The following is a 17,544-nucleotide window of genomic DNA, read 5'->3' on the forward strand; positions in this document are numbered from 1 at the left end:
ATCTAATAGCGTTTTCATCCAGACAACTATGGCAAAAGTACTCTAGAGCGACTCAAGAGCAACTAACTAACTGAACATTTCCATATCCGAGTTGCATTGTAGTCGCATTGAATTTCCTTTTCGATGCGCCTACAACTCTCTTCCATGGTAAATGTTATCTTTGACTAAATTACTTTCTTGGATTTAACCTTCGTTCATATGATTTTGAATTTATTCTATAGATTTTGATAAAGAATCTATGATAATCCTTTTCTTTTATCTTTCCTTTTTGTATGTTATCCTCAGTATTTGAATGATATAGGTGTTAATCAAAATATTACCAGAGTAGATTTTATCGTCAATTGTTGCCGTCACCGTCAAGATGACTCACTTCCCTACTTTAAGTTTCCACAAAGTTTGTTAATTGGGGTTTTCTGTCCTTGGAGCGTTACAGACAGTTAGGTGGGAGGTGAGAAAACTTGTATTTCATGGTCGAGCGGCTGCTCATAAGCCACACATTACGCCGGTAAATGCCATACGACGCCTCGCTTGGTGTAAGGAGCGTAAACATTGGACGGTTTAACAGTGGAAAAAATATGTGTGGAGTGACGAATCGCGGTACGCAATGTGGCGACCCGATGGCAGGGTGTGGGTATGGCGAATGCCCGGTGAACGTCATCTGCCAGCGTGTGTAGTGACAACAGTAAAATTCGGAGGCGGTGGTGTTATGGTGTGGTCGTGTTTTTCATGTAGGGGCCTTGCACCCTTTGTTGTTTTACGTGGCACTATCACACCACACATCGTACGTCACTGCATTTCGCTCTGTGGAATTCAAACGTGTATATTTTGTAGTGGAAACCATCAAACCAATTATGAAGACAGTGGAAATTAAAATATCTTGTGGCGCCTCTCCTTCTCCCAGTCGGCTAGTTTGACATCCTACCCCCTTAAAAAAAACTGGCAGTTAATCAGTTAATACTGGGTGGGATTATTTGGAACCAGGCGAATAGGAACACTCCAGAATATTTGCGCTCTTTATTGTCTATTGGCTAATAACTTTCTCTGTTGTGTGACATAAAATTAAATATAGGAGACATAAAACCAGTAAAGACAAGAGACAAGCAAGACATTTTTTTTCAATTCTTAGGTCCCAGCATTTTTTTCTCTCTAATGTTGCTACAGCTTTAACCAGCGTGCTCTCCTTCCTGTGAAAGAATCTATTACCTCTTCAAAGTTCGTCTAACGTTTTGCTACATGAAGGATCAAAACGTCTTTGTGTAATACTGAAAAAGCTGTTCATACGAATAGTACCAAAGACTGGCGTGGTCTCTCGATTTGATTACGTCTGTTTTGTAACTGTCTACTAGATAAAACGAAACAGGCCTTTCTAATATCGCAGCAGTTGCAACAAACGTCAAATAAGCGAGATTCTTTGGAACAAATAGTCATTTTTATCTACCTCATTTAGATAAATAACACGACAGAACGTAATTCACAAAGTACCACCTTCATGAGATGGAAAAGTAGTAGTAGTAGTAGTACGAAATTTTTACATAAATTTTTGATCGTCATATTCTTCCACATAATTTGTATGATGTCCCCGTTTCTTCTTCTTCCTCGTTCTAACAAACAAACTTGTCACCACTAATTCTGTAACTATTCCTGCCATTGTCAAAACTTATTCACCGGTTAACTTTATGAAACGTCCCCTTAGAACAATTTATACATGACTGTGCTTAAACTGACACACAATATTTTTTAGCGCAACGCAATCTGACTATCAAAGATCCCTGCAAAAGAATGGCCCTGAGTAACTTTAACCTATACCTTTCACAAATAACTTACCTCACAAAAATCTTCATTACTCGAACTACTGCAATACAGCGAGCGCCACTATTGCCAGCTAAATAAAAGATTCAAACTACGGAAGGCACTAACTACTGATAGGGATAGTTAGCAAATGAAAGATTTTAATAGAGAACAAACAATGTATTTACCTTAATATCATCACAAGTCATAATATATGTAATTTCAAAACTCCGCCATCTCTCTCCTCACATCCACCACTGCTGGCGGCTCACCTCCAACTGCCCAACGCTACGCGCTGTTCACATCCAGCTATAGCAGTTCATGACAACAATGGCAGACAACAATGCAAACTAGCCACAGGCTGCACACAGCACAGCCAGTGATTTTCATACAGAGCGCTATGTGGCATTACCAATATAAAAATCTAAACAGCCTACTTACATAAAGAAAACATAAACAGCCTACTTACATAGCCCCCATGCTCCCCACAAAAATTTTTTACAAATGGTGTTGGGCACTGGCCAATACAGATTTGAAAAAAAATTTTCACAATTACAGTAACAAAGATATAAAATGCACACACTTATTGATACAATGTTGGTCAAAAGCTAAAATTTTCTCACAGTCTATAAAGATAGTCCTGATCATTCATCATAATAGTAATTACAGTTTCTCATTGGTAAAAGAAATTGCACACAGAAGTAGTGGATTTCCATGCAGTCTTGAAGAAGTAGTGTTGTCCTTCCAATGGAAAGACAGTGCTGACTCTTGACATGCTGACAGGTAATGGGCCACAACAGAGCAAACCAGTCATTCGACATTTTGAAGAAGATTGGTAGGTAGGTCATCACAGAGCAGACCCACTGTAGTCCTGGTAGAGAGTATGGTATTGGTGGGCCATCAGAGGTGCAGACCCACTGCAGTCCTTGTAGAAATTGTGGACAGGCCCACTGTAGTCCTGGTAGAGATTGTGGTATTGGTGGGCCATCAGAGGTGCAGACCCACTGCAGTCCTTGTAGAAAGTGTGGACAGGCCCACTGTAGGCCTGGTAGAGATGACCAGCAGCCATCTGTTGTGACTGTGCGGGTGCACAATCACCAGTGAAGAGTCTTGCAGATAATATAGCAAGTTCATAACCACCACTTGTGCACTCACAAAGTTTTTGGAATTGTCCTTAGAACCAGCAATGCTGTTATCCAGTCCCTTGCTGAATTAGTAACACACGTGCAAACACTAACAGTCCCAACTTCTCACATAGTGTCCATATAGTATGACCAACAGAAAAGTGTGCAGTGAAATGAATGCTTACAAGTTAATGATATGATGAACTGGTGTCAATTACAATTTTATGACATAAGAATACAATTACAAAGGTACAAAATACATAATTAAAAACATAACAATACAGATAACATTTGTAGTAATATAGGCTCTACAAAACAATAGAAATAAACATATACATCAGTGTTACAAGAATTATGACATAAGTAAATACATAAAAGATGAGAATAACTTGCGAAACGTCAACTTAACACATGAGCATTAAAACAAAACAGAATAAATAATGTCTAACATCTTTACAAAGTAAATAACATATTATTAATGCCAATTATATTCGAGGATAACAGTATTCCTCATCATAGTGAATGTAGCTTAATATTAAAAGAAGAAAAAATTCTATGAAACTACACAGAGACAGGAAGAAAACAAATACACAAGGGTACACAAACACATAGTGGGATAACACAAAAGGAAAGGACAGAGTTTGTTTCATTGCAGTATTTTGCAAACAAAACTTTCTTTGCTTCTTGGAGATCTCCCTTCATTCATCATTATTCCCAAAAAGTCCTATCTATACCTCCTTCCTATATTCTATTCATATCTCTTTCAAAATAAGTATTTCTGATTGTACAATACTCATTTTGGCCCAAATCTTTTTCATATAACTTCGCAATGCATTCTTTACCTATTCGCCATAGTCAGTTTCTTATATAGTCTACCCCTCTTAAGCTAACTTATATCTACTGAGCTCAGATGCTAAACTAAGGGACAAGACAATGCAGCAGCATACAACAAATCAACACAAACAGCAATGACAAAAAAATGCCAATTTGCAAAGCAAGCAGCAGTAAATCTAAATTAACAGATAAAATGCAAAATTACAACTAATATGAGCCAATGTGCAGCAACAAGAAAAGCTTAACAGAGTAATACAAAGTTAAATTCAATAACACTATGCCTGGCAAACAGCAGCAACTTATACCTAAACATGACATAGCTCAAGCAGAAAAAATATTACAGTAAAAACAACAATGCAGACAAGGGAAATGTCTATTCACATCTTAATGTCTATGTAATTAAAGTGGTGCACCACAACAACTTATTGTAAAAAGAAATATTACCATGTACTTAAAAGAAAATTATGTGTTACTGTTACTAGTTCCTTCTTATTGTTCTTTCCTTTCCAAGTGCTCCTTTTTTAAAGAATGTGGATCATAAAATAATTATTTAATAGATCTGTTGACAGAAAGTGTTCACATTAGCAAATGCATTTTATTTTATAAAAGCAATGCTGCAACACAGCTGGAAACCAGATATCAAATGAAATACGCAATTACGCAAACCAAAGCATAAAAATATCATTCAATAGTCATGTGGCATTTCGTAAGTCAGTAGCTCTCAACTCTCGTAGAAAGACACTTGTCATAATCAGGTGTGCAGATGTACGAATATTTCCCATCAATTCATAAGCATTTCAGTAATTAGCACAAAGTACGAGTAATCATATGTTTTCAGGTAATGAGCGTGTAATATTTGCGATGCTTTCTACAAAGGAATGTCATTAGCGGCGGTGTAGGCCTCCTTTTTTTTTTCTACCTGTGCTTCCGGAAAGGCACACCCTAATGGCTTGTTCTCCAGGTGTCTGACACAGCTGTGTGCCGACGACGCACGTGCAGGTGGTCACTTAACTTTCTTATGGAAATATTTACGACATTTTTCCGCTACAGAGACAGTCTCATATACAAAATTTCACGGGTCGAGAATTTGCGTTGCAAATGTGTAGAAACCAAATCTTATGAATATAACAGTGTCCAAAAAATTTTCGCCGGCATTGTGATACATTCACGCATCTACACACACATTTCATAACTCTTAAAGTACGGTTCTTGGTTTCCAACATCCTTTTTCACAAGTCAAGAGTCCCTAAACACTACTCATTATTCCTTACCTTATTCGTCAACACTTCTTCAATATTTCATCATAACATACGTAGCATAATCAAATAACTCATATAGCATTAGCTTATTGATCATAAACATACATCAGCAGCATAATACACATCGTTGTCGTAATAATAACATCATAACACCTCAGTCAAATCTCAAAAAAGTCGTAGCTTTCTGCAATAATTTCAAACCATAAAAAATATTCTCTGCTCATTTCAATAGTGTCATCTACCTCAAACGTACTTTAAAAATCATGATCCCATACCAAATACATCATTCAAAGCTCTCATAGTATCACAATGGTTCCGAAAAAATATGAACAGTTCACAAAGTACAGACAAAATACAATTTAGTAAATGTGAAGTTATACAACGGTGTAATTACGTAAACATCTGTCACCGACGTAGTAAAAAGATGTTTGTTTCTCTGTTAAATGATCAGATAGCTGTGTAATTTATGTTTTAGAGAAATATGGTACCGATGTGTAAAGTTGTATAAGCAAATACCATGTTAGCTAGGGCTCCTTGTGCTTGCCAAACACATGGTACACAAAGTAGGCGTGTACCCCCCTGAGGATTATTGTAATTATACCCTCAGGTGTTACAGATTACAGCAATGGAATGAAATGTATCACGGAAAACTTTCTTTGTAATTCAAAAATCTTTAAAAATAAATGTTTTAAGTACAAAATTAATCACTCAAATACGTGTCCTGTAGCGCTAAATGTGCGTCTTGCTGTAAGATAATCTCTGTAGAAGTGTCGTAGTTATTGTCCTCCGAAAGCTAAGTTCTGCAGAAGTCAATGTACTTACCTCATGATAAACAAAAGTGAAATGCTTTGCGTATAGATTTCTTAGTTATTACGCTTATTGTTGTGATGAAGAAATTACTGTGCTGTAACGTATAGTTGTGCTACGGAAAAGGCTGTCTCATTGTAGCTATACCACAAAAGTTACTATTATACATGTTTTACTTTCCAGAAGAATTCAGAAAAACCGTGCAGATATGAAACAGAAACACCGCAAAAGCAACATTGTAAATTGTCACTCATTAGTAGCGTCGTGATAAAATCGTGTAGCTGTCACATTAACTAACCACTGTGTCATCTGGTATCTCTCAGAAAGTACTTTAAATCCGGAATGTATTTTCAAGTAAACCAAAATGTTGCATTAGAATCTCATTAGCAGTACTGGATATAATGTTATTTTTCTCGGAGCCAGCCGGCGCACGTGTATGCCTGCGGTGCGAGTCATTGTCTGTCTCTTTGTTGCCGCGCATCGTTACTGGGATTAGGAGGCCTAACTTCCACAAATTCGCCTTGCCGAGAGGTCCCAGCTCTGTTTAAAGCTCGCCAGTTCTGATGGAATTCAGGTCTGTCGTTTTGTCGGTAGTTTACACAGTTTCTTTCGTGTCGGTCACGTGGTGGAGAATTTCTCCCTGAATCGTAACTGCGCGCTGAAATGTTGCATCTGAAATTATTCTGTCTCCCGTGATAATAACAGTTCTGGTTGCCAAATTGTGTGTTTCCATGATTGTCTCTGTCATATTCATTACTACGGAAATGCGATCTTTCTCTGCAACTATTATTACTCTGCCAGTGGTTGTCATATGGGTGGTGTCTGTTTTGGTCACGATTTGCGTTGTAAGAATAGACTTGTCGTGTCCAGTTATTGTTTCTGTCGTCACAGAATTGTGACGGATGTGACCTGTAGTGATTGTTTTCCTGTTTTCGCATCCCACAATTGTCAGTGTCAATTTCCAGCTCTTGTAACAGTCCCTGAAAAGCTTCAATGTCGTCTTTGCAACGTCCTGCTAAAATAATATGTCGTAAATGTTCAGGCAATTTCATTAAGCATATGCGGATCAGTTCTGAGGCGCTGCATGGGTTTGAAAGATACTGATTCTTGTGCAACATGTCTTCAAAATATTTGACAAGACTGGAAAATTCAGATTGTTCAAAGTGTTTCATCATCATGATGCTATGTTTTACTCGGTCTTGTGTAGCTTGTGCCCAATATGCTGAGAGGAAGGCATGATAAAAATCTCCTTCACTGTGACAATCGTGAATGACTGATCGCATTCTTACAGCTGGTTCATTCTCCAAGTAGCCACACATAAATTCTAACCTGTGCTCCAATGACCAGTTGGGAGGGAAACAATGAGAGAATTGATGGAGCCATGCTTGTGGATGAATGTCGTTGGCAGAATTCTTAAACGTTTTGAATTTACGTGTAGTAATGAACAGCTTATAGTCAAAATCATCGTGTCGGCGAGTAGCATATCGGTCATTGTTACGTCGTGTCGGCGGTTCCATCTCAAAATTCGGTGTACCTTGCCAATTTCTTTCATAATTACCGAAATGCCCTGTGTTATTATTTTGTGGCTTTTCCGTATTTCTAAGTTCCTCTTCCCGTGTTGGAGTGCGAGTGTCCTCTGAAATATGTAATTCTTGTATTACCTGTGTCAGCTGATCTTGTACTTCCCGGATTTCTCTTTGGTGTTGCGTATTAATTTGATTAATATTTTGTTTCAGTTTCCTAATTTGTTCGCAGTCTTCTGTGTCATTAAAGACTACCGGTTTTGTGTCATTCAGATTATCATCTACCTTCGCAGATAAATTATTTAGCTGATCCGAAAGTTCAACTACTTACTCTGATAATGAACTAATTTCCTCCATGTGTCTTTCTGAACCAATTTTCAGAGTATCTACTGTGTCCTTTAAGTTTTCCTGAGTTTTTGCAAGTTGCGTAACCGAATCGGTAGATGCAACTTAGTCCATTTTAGCTTGCAAGGTCTCATGATTTTCATGAACAATGGTTTGCAGTTCTTTTATGGCTGCTTCGTGATTCTGTAATGCATTTTCATGCCGCGAAAAAATAGGTTGAAAATGCTCACAAATTTGTGTTTTTACGTCATTACAGACTTTTTGACATTTCGATTCAATGTTATGTAACTCAGTAGTTAAATCTTCACGTGTTTGCTCAAGTGTGGTGTCTAACTTCCGAAGATTTTGTTCCATTGTGTCTAACTTTTGCAGCTTTTGCTGTGTTTGTCTCTGATTTTGTTCCATTGTGTCTAACTTTTGAAGATTCTGTTCCATTGTGTCTAACTTTTGAAGATTTTGTCCCATTGTGACTAACTGTTGCTGTGTTTGTCTCTGATTTTGTTCCATTTGTTGCGTTAGTTGTAATAACAATGCATTAGTGTCTGGAATCTGTTCCTCTACTCTTTTCGGCAGTGCATTTGCACCGGCAACATTCACATTTTGACAAGCTGAAAATGTGTCTTGACTTATTTGAGAAAACGGTGAGGACGCAAAACCTGAATCTACAGTATTTGTAAAATTGTGTCCTGTCATTTCGGATTCCTGAGGCGAGCTGTTGCCGACCGATCGATCGATAATGCTTCCCTGTTCACTACCTGTTTGACTGTCTACACCATTATTTGCCGCCCGCTCCATTTCCCTATGCACAATTACCAAATTACTACTTGGAACGTCTGTTAATTCACTACACAGTGGTGCTGATAAGCTACGCTCGTCGTCACTATTATTTCTCAGTTTACTTTGGAGCCTAGTGTTACGTTTTTCACACGCCATTATTGTCACAATATTTCACACGATAACACAGAAAAGCACAATTTGAATAGCAAAAATAAGAGAACACATTAATATAGCACTGAAAATAATATCTAGTTAATTGCAGCTGCGAAATACATGGTGCAAATCTACATGCATGCCACAACTGTTTTACAGTACAACAATGAAAGACTGCAACTACAAAGGAGATTCTCTCTACAATTACGCACTAGCAATAAACAAAAGCTACACTAAATACACAAACTACAAGAAAAAATCAGAAGATTCCAGTGAGGTATCCTAGGCTAAGGGTCGACATATGAAACGTCCCCTTAGAACAATTTATACATGACTGTGCTTAAACTGACACACAATATTTTTTAGCGCAACGCAATCTGACTATCAAAGATCCCTGCAAAAGAATGGCCCTGAGTAACTTTAACCTATACCTTTCACAAATAACTTACCTCACAAAAATCTTCATTACTCGAACTACTGCAATACAGCGAGCGCCACTATTGCCAGCTAAATAAAAGATTCAAACTACGGAAGGCACTAACTACTGATAGGGATAGTTAGCAAATGAAAGATTTTAATAGAGAACAAACAATGTATTTACCTTAATATCATCACAAGTCATAATATATGTAATTTCAAAACTCCGCCATCTCTCTCCTCACATCCACCACTGCTGGCGGCTCACCTCCAACTGCCCAACGCTACGCGCTGTTCACATCCAGCTATAGCAGTTCATGACAACAATGGCAGACAACAATGCAAACTAGCCACAGGCTGCACACAGCACAGCCAGTGATTTTCATACAGAGCGCTATGTGGCATTACCAATATAAAAATCTAAACAGCCTACTTACATAAAGAAAACATAAACAGCCTACTTACAACTTCACTAATCCTGCCAGATTTACCGGTTCAGTTATCCCGGGTTTATTCTCCGGTTATGCGTTATTACGTGTTCGTACAACGCATTTTCCGCGGTATTGAGAGAATAGAACTTGAGCGGCTGCTAACTGGGGACTGTACAACTGGCCCATAGTAGTGTAGCGATGTGGCAAAAATTTTCTGTCAAAATTTCGTTTTCTTGGATACACCGAAAAGATAACATGTAATCATTTTTACCTGTTATTCCTGTTAGTCGATTATTTCCACTCTGGTAGTCTGTGTCTATGGATTTTGCTAATGATTATAATAACGTTTATCATTCGCACAGCCAATCAACCACATAAACAAACAGCGATTGGCATTCACCCGTTCGGGTCTATTCGGTTAGCTCATATAGCCCTGTCCGCTTTTGTCTGCGGGAAAGTGTTTTGTTTCTGGCAGAGACATCACGTACACTATACACGCATTCAAAAATCACCTTACAGGCATCGAAAACTGCCAGCAGAAAACCGAATATTTGGTTCCGCTACGTACATGGTACTATGTTTTGTGGAGGCATGCCAGAGAGGAACTAGGTCATTTTCACGACATCTCAACGAGATTAATCCTAAGATTCAGTTTACCAAGGAGGAAGAGGCAGGCGGAAGATGAAATGTTTTTGATGTGCTAGTTTTGAAGGAAGAAGATGGTAGCTTAGGCCACACGGTTTACCGAAAACCGAAGCACACAGACCGTTACCTACACCGGGTTTCGCACCACCACACACAACAAAAGCGAGCCACTATAAAATCGTTACCGAAAGAACAAGGAACATTTGCAAAATAGAGCTGCTTGACACGGAATTAAAACACCTCACCAATGCGTTGCTTGAGAATGGTTATTCGTCCGCTGAGGTAACTAGAGTGTTACGATCGATCCGCAAAAATCATAGCGATACACAAGCGCTGGAGAAATCGAAAGCTCTCTTGCCTTTCGTAAAGGACGTTTAAAGGACGTTACTGACCTCATAGGAAAATTCTTGACAAACGTGACATCACAGTAACCTACAATACCTCGTGACAGATGCGGGATCACCTAAACTTGGCCAGGATGCTCGCAAACCGCTGGTAAATGCCGGAATTTATAGGATTCTGTGAAGTTGTGGGGAAGTCTACGTGGATTACGCAAAAAGAATGGTCAAAAATGTCTAGAAGAGCACGAGGACAACTATAGGAAGCTAGAGATAGACAGATCAGCTATTGCGAAATATGCTTTGCTGCCAGAAGACCACCACGTTCATTTTGATAGCACTCAGGTACTGGCAGGCACAAGCGGATACCATGAAACGCCATACAGAGGGGTCATAGAGATTGTTAAACACCCCAGGAATTTCATTAGGAAGGAGGAGGGCGTGAAACTGAGCGACATATGGATACCGGTGCTGAAGAAGATGTGAACGAGTCTTTCACCATAGGATGAAACAATATGTACACTGCATCTCCCAGTAACAGCTTTTACGAATAATGATTCTGAGAATTCTGAGAGAGAGGGGGCTTGGCAGTATTAAATTTTTGGATACACAGTGCACGGGTAACTTCTCCGAACTGTGCTCTCCTTCTTCCATACTGACTATTTTTCAGAATTTCCCCCCATTAATAGATGTGAACGCTGGGATAAAGTAGGCGATTTCGCCTTACCCCTTTCCTAAACCGACCAGTCAGAAAACTAGACAGTGCTCGATTCAGAATATTGTAATGTCTTTTAAGCTTTCCGAATAACGATAGCAAACTACGTCACATTTTAACACTTCTACCTAATTGTTATCTACTCGTCGGTAAGGTAATCCTCAAAACTTCGAAAACAGACGAACTGACTTATCAAAAGTGCATGTCATCTGATGTTACCTAGAATCATAAGCAGAAGGTTAAAACTAAATTTTTCTCCACATAACCGAAATATTCGTAGATTGCCTGGATCTTCATGAAGTGTGTGGTTTACAGTGAAAGTGATCGGTTCCGGTTTTTAAACATTTATTCTTCCGTTCGTAACAGCTGATCAAATCCATCATGACACGTTGCAAAGAGGCCGAGTTGTACAGTGTGTCTTCGTAAAACAACTGACTGATTCACAAATCAAGAAACATACTTTTTCACAACTTTAAATCTTAGTGAAATAACAACTAACACAGGTTACACTTCGAGATATCAGCTCAAACTGCCCGTCCCAGCAGCCTCGCTGCTTGCCTATTTGTATATTCTAAATAATGGATGATCACTTGGACCATTATTACTTAATAATGACAACATATTTTAATCGTATTTACAATTAAAAGTTCGAAAGCTAAGATGTTCTGATTATACAGAATAATACGTCTAGAATTATAGAATTGAATAATATGTGAAATTTATAATGTAAAAATGTTTTTAAATGTGAAAATTCTATCTAAATATGAGTACAATAATGACCTTCACAAAATTAATTAATACACGCTAATTATACAACGATTCACATTCCTAACAATAATTGAAGCTAAGAGGGTAAAACGAAACAGGTTTTGATTGACATAATTAGTAACAGATGCCTAGAATTTTATAATTAGGCGTATATCTGGTTACAACAATATGAGTTTAATTAATAAAGTCATTAAGACGGAATGTTCTTTACAGCTTTCATCCTAAATTTACGTTTTACAATATGTGCCTTCATTTGCAAGCGACAGAATAACTTCTTGAATGAGTAAACTACATTCATAAAAGTCCAATTATTTGAATAATTACAGTTGGTGATTAATACCATATGTTTTATTCCTACCATTTTCACTAATTCATGTCTTTCCCATTACTACAATGAATGCCACAGTTTGTTAAAATACATCGTCGTTTGTTTTATTTTGTGATAGTGTCTGCTAATTAGTCTCCAGTTTAGTGTCATTTTTATGAAATTCACGAATCACCACAATACCAATCATTTTAAAGTGAGGTATTGTACTACACGATGACAGGGAATCGAAGTTTTCATTAAGTCTTCGTATATTAGGTATATTACAACATCTACCATAAATTTTCTATTTTTTTATTTTTAAATTAGGGAACAAGTATCATAGATACCTTTTCTTAACGATATTAGAGGTCATTACAGTATTTTTAACAGGATATACTCTGCCGTAATGGTGACTAACCGTCTCAATTCTCTCCAGTTCAGATGACACGGTCACAAGGCAGACACTTTCAATCTCTTTGCAAGGAAGAGTTCAGTGCGTAGATATAATTTTCATCGTTTGTTATGCCTAGATTTTAAAATGCCATAAAGACCGCTACAACTTCCTAGGTACTATTAGCGTTTCTCTCCACACTTAGTTTAAGTAAAGTGGAAAACAGGCATCTCATACGAGTCTCGTTTGTTGAACGTATCCTCAAATCTTGTCCTCGTCCACATTAACTGTATCTTCCAACTTACGTAACTGAATTAACGCCCATTGCAAATACTGATGTAGTTCTTGTTGGCTCGCTATCATGGTCTCTGTTTCTATGCTGGATATGCCTGACTCGCATAGCTACTACAGTGTCTTCTTGTGCTGTTTGGTGTGACGACAGTAATCTTAATTCCGGTAACAAGGTCAGAGCGTTTATCAGCAACCTCGTGCAGTCTGCGGTACCCGAGATGACCTCTGTGACTTGTTCTCCCTTCTAAGCAGTTTCAGCGTGACTCGATATTACCGTTTCTCACAGCACTCTACGTGCCCGTATTTGAGCATCCGAAATATAAATTAGATGAGTCAAGATAGTAACTAATTCCACTGTTGATAGCTGCGTCATGTTCCAACGGCTATGAAAAAAAATCTTGTTCTGTTGTTAGATATATTTAACTCAAAAAATAACGTTAAGAGACAGAATTGCCTACGTAATTATAGACAGAAAATCATCAGTACCAGTAAAGCACGAGTAACGGAATAACAGAATAATTTACCGGTTGTTATTTGTCTAAGTTTTATATAATTAGGAAACTTTGTTTGGCTCATACATTGAATACTGACTCTATAATTGATCAACATTTAAAAGATCAAGCATAAAGTAATTACATACACTATGATGGCTTGACAGAAAATCTATCGCGAATAGCTAACACCTAAAAAAATTGAAACACCTAGAAGATCAACATGACTGAAATTATGTTAACATTACAGACTACGTCAAAGAAGACAACACAAATAATTAATGCTGCAGAACTTTATTCTGAAACTGCAACACGACTTGAGGCCTCCATGTTCTCCAATCAAACCTTCTAAATGTGATTGGAATCAAAGAAGAATTGAATATTTTTGCGGTAGTTTGCTTCCAGGAACGCAGTAGTGTTTAACGTCCCATCGACGACGAAATCATTTGAAGACGGAGAAGAAGCTGGTATGCCGGAAGGATGGGGAAGGAAATCGCCCATGCTCTTTCAATGGAACTATCCAGATATTTGACTCCAGCGATTTAGGTAAGCCACGGAGAACCTAAATCTTCTTGGCCGGTCGGGGATTCGAATCACCGTCCTATTGGATATGGGTCCAGTGCTGTACCACAGCGATACCTCTCTCGATAAATATACTTGTATGTTATTTGCAGACGAGGCCACAAAATACCAACAGAACTTGCTACAGAACCGTAATGCACGGCTACTTAGCAACTATACTCCACGCATGTACGATCTACATATACACTATGTGATCAAAATTATCCGGACACCCCCTATAACATACGTTTCTCATATTACGTTCATTGTGCTGCCACCTACTGCCAGGTACTCCATATCAGCGACCTCAGTAGTCATTAAACGTCGTGAGAGAGCAGAATGCGGAGCTCCGTGGAACTCACGGACTTCGAACGTGGTCAGGTGATTGGGTGTCACTTGTCTTATACGGCTGTACGTGATATTTCCACATTCCTAAACATCCCTAGGTCCACTGTTTCCGATGTGATAGTGAAGTGGAAACGTGAAGGGACACGTACAACACAAAAGCGTACAGGCCGACCTTGTCTGTTGACTGACAGAGACCGCCGACAGTTGAAGAAGGTAGTAATGTGTAATAGGCAGACATCTATCTAGACCATCACACAGGAATCCCAAACTGCATCAGGATCCACTGCAAGTACTATGACAGTTAGCCGGGAGTTGAGAAAACTTGTATTTCATAGTCGAGCGGTTGTTCATAAGCCACACATCACGCCGGTAAATGCCAAACGACGCCTCGCTTGGCGTAAGAAATGCAAACATTGGACGATTGAACGGTGGAAAAACATTGTGTGGAGTGACGAATTACGATACAGCGATGCGATGGCAGGGTGTGGGTATGGCGAATGCCCTGTGGACGTCATCTGCCAGCGTGTGTAGTGCCAACAGTAAAATTCGGAGGAGGTGGTGTTATGGTGTGGTCGTGTTTTTCATGGAGGGGGCTTGCACTCCTTGTTGCTTTACGTGGCACTATCACATCACAGGCCTACATTTATATTTTAAGCACCTTCTTGCTACCCACTGTTGAAGAGCATTTCGGGGATGGCGACTGCATCTTTCAACACGATCGAACACCTGTTCAAAATGTACGGCTTGTGGCGGAGTGGTTACACTACAATAACATCTCTGTAATGGACTGGCCTGCAGAGAGTCCTGACCTGAATCCTATAGAACAGCTTTGGGATGTTTTGGAATTCCGACTTCGTGCCAGGCCTCACCGACCGACATCGATACCTCTCCTTAGAGCAGCACTCCGTGAAGAATGGGCTGCCATTTTCTATGAAACGTTCCGGCACTTGATTGAACGTATGCCTGTGAGAGTGGAAGCTGTCATCAAGGCTAAGGGTGAGCCAATACCATATTGAATTCCAGCATTACCGATGGAGGGCGCCACGAACTTGTAAGTCATTTCAGCCCGGTGTCCAGATACTTTTGATCACGTAGTATGCATCTGTACTCCACAAACCATCTTACGTTGTGAGGGGAACGGTAGTTTGTTTACCATTATTACTTCCTTGTGCCATTCATGAATGGTGCGCGTGAAGAACGACTTTTGGTAAGCCTCAGTGTGAACTCTAATCTCTCTAGTTTACATTCAAGGTCGTTTGCGAGATGAATGTAGGATGAGGCAGTATGTTGGTTGACGTTTGTAGAATGTACGCTCCCGAAATTAAAAAAAAAAGTACAACACTGTGACACGCAACGCCTCTCTTGTTTGCCACTGGTGTTGGATAACCATCTCTGTGACACTTTCACGCTTACTACACGAACCAGTGACCAGACGCGCTGCTTTTCTTGGGAACTTCTCTATTTCCTCTATCAAACGTACCTGTTAAGGGTCAAAGGTCAACAATCGGTCTAACGATGATTTTGTGGGTGCACGACACTTCCCGACGATTTTTCCAATGACTCTCAATCAGTTATCAGCCTTTGCTACGATTAGTGGTAGTTCCACTTTAAATCGCTTCGTGGCATCCTCGCAGAAAAAAAAATGAAACGAAATGATCATGTGGCATTGATGGCGGAGAGGCCCCATCCGGGGAAGTTCTGCCACCAGGTTGCAAGTCCTATTTCAGGTGACGCCACATTGGGCGACTTGCCTGTCAGTGATGATGAAATGATGGCGAGGACGGCACAACAGCCGACCGAACGGTTCTAGGAGCTTCAGTCCGGAACCGCGCTGCTGCTACGGTAGCAGGTTCGAATCCTGCCTCGGACATGGATATGTGTGATGTCCTTAGGTTAGTTAGGTTTAAGTAGTTCCAAGTCTAGTGGACTGATGACCTCAGACGTTAATTCCCATAGTTCTTACAGCCATTTGAACCATTTTTGAACGACACAGCATCCAGTCCAAAAGCGGAAAGAAAAATCTCCAACCCCGCCGGGAATCGAACCCAGGCCGGCTGCATGGCAGGCAAACACGTTACCACTTACGAAGTCTTCACAGGTTATCAGCCAAGTGGCGTCGTCTTCTAGTCGCAACGTTTCAATGGATTGCGTATCCATCATCTTCAGATCACCTGAAGATGATGGATACGCAATCCATTGAAACGTTGCGACTAGAAGACGACGCCACTTGGCTGATAACCCGTGAAGATTTCATAACTGAAATACGCCGAGAAAGTCTGCAATCGCATACGTTACCACTTTTTTATTTTTAAATCTCATTTTGTACGTTATTGTTCTTTGCAGACGTCCTATGACAGCCATTCAAGTTCATCGTTGATCCATTTACTCAGTTTTTTTTTGTGTGTGTGTATGTGTTACAGAGGACGACTAACCCTCTGACCGACCACGCTGAGCTACCGTGGCGGCGTCCACGCGGGTAAGCAGGTGGATGTACTGGTAGCTATTTAATGGGTGAGTCCGTCTCTAGAAATTGATCAACAGTCTTACAAGTAAACAACAACAGGTCTTTCTGCTCATTTATGTGCATCCCCATTGTTCTTCGAAGAAGGTTTGTATATTCCTCACAAGTAGTCGACTACTGCCGTATTGAAAAATGAAGTGTGAAATTGCCGGTAAGAGCGACGGTACCCCAGAATCTAGAGATTCTCTGATATACAGCTGACGGTTAAGATCGTCCCCAATACGAGAAATTGGAACCGCACACAATATCCAGTGGCGCCCCAAACCACGACAGTAAACATATGCCCTCTTCTACTCTGAACTATGTAGTCTGCCATATCACGGTAAACTCTGTGCTGGACACAGTGACGAACCCATAACCGTTGCTATTTGCGGAAAGATGCTCTGGTTGGTTGGTTGGTTGGTTTGGGGAAGGAGACCAGAAAGCGTGGTCATCGGTCTCATCGGATTAGGGGAGGATTGGGAAGGAAGTCGGCCGTGCCCTTTCAGAGGAACCATCCCGGCATTTGCCTGAAGTGATTTAGGGAAATCACGGAAAACCTAAATCAGGATGGCCGGACGCGGGATAGAACCGTCGTCCTCCCGAATGCGAGTCCAGTGTCTAACCACTGCGCCACCCCGCTCGGTAAAAATGCTCTGCTGAATGTGTTATACATGGACAATTTGTAAGGTATGTGTGTTTGTTGAAAAGCAGTGAACGGCACACTGAAG

The sequence above is a fragment of the Schistocerca cancellata genome, chromosome 4, assembly GCF_023864275.1.
Source record: "Schistocerca cancellata isolate TAMUIC-IGC-003103 chromosome 4, iqSchCanc2.1, whole genome shotgun sequence".
NCBI classification, from domain to species: Eukaryota; Metazoa; Arthropoda; class Insecta; order Orthoptera; family Acrididae; genus Schistocerca; species Schistocerca cancellata.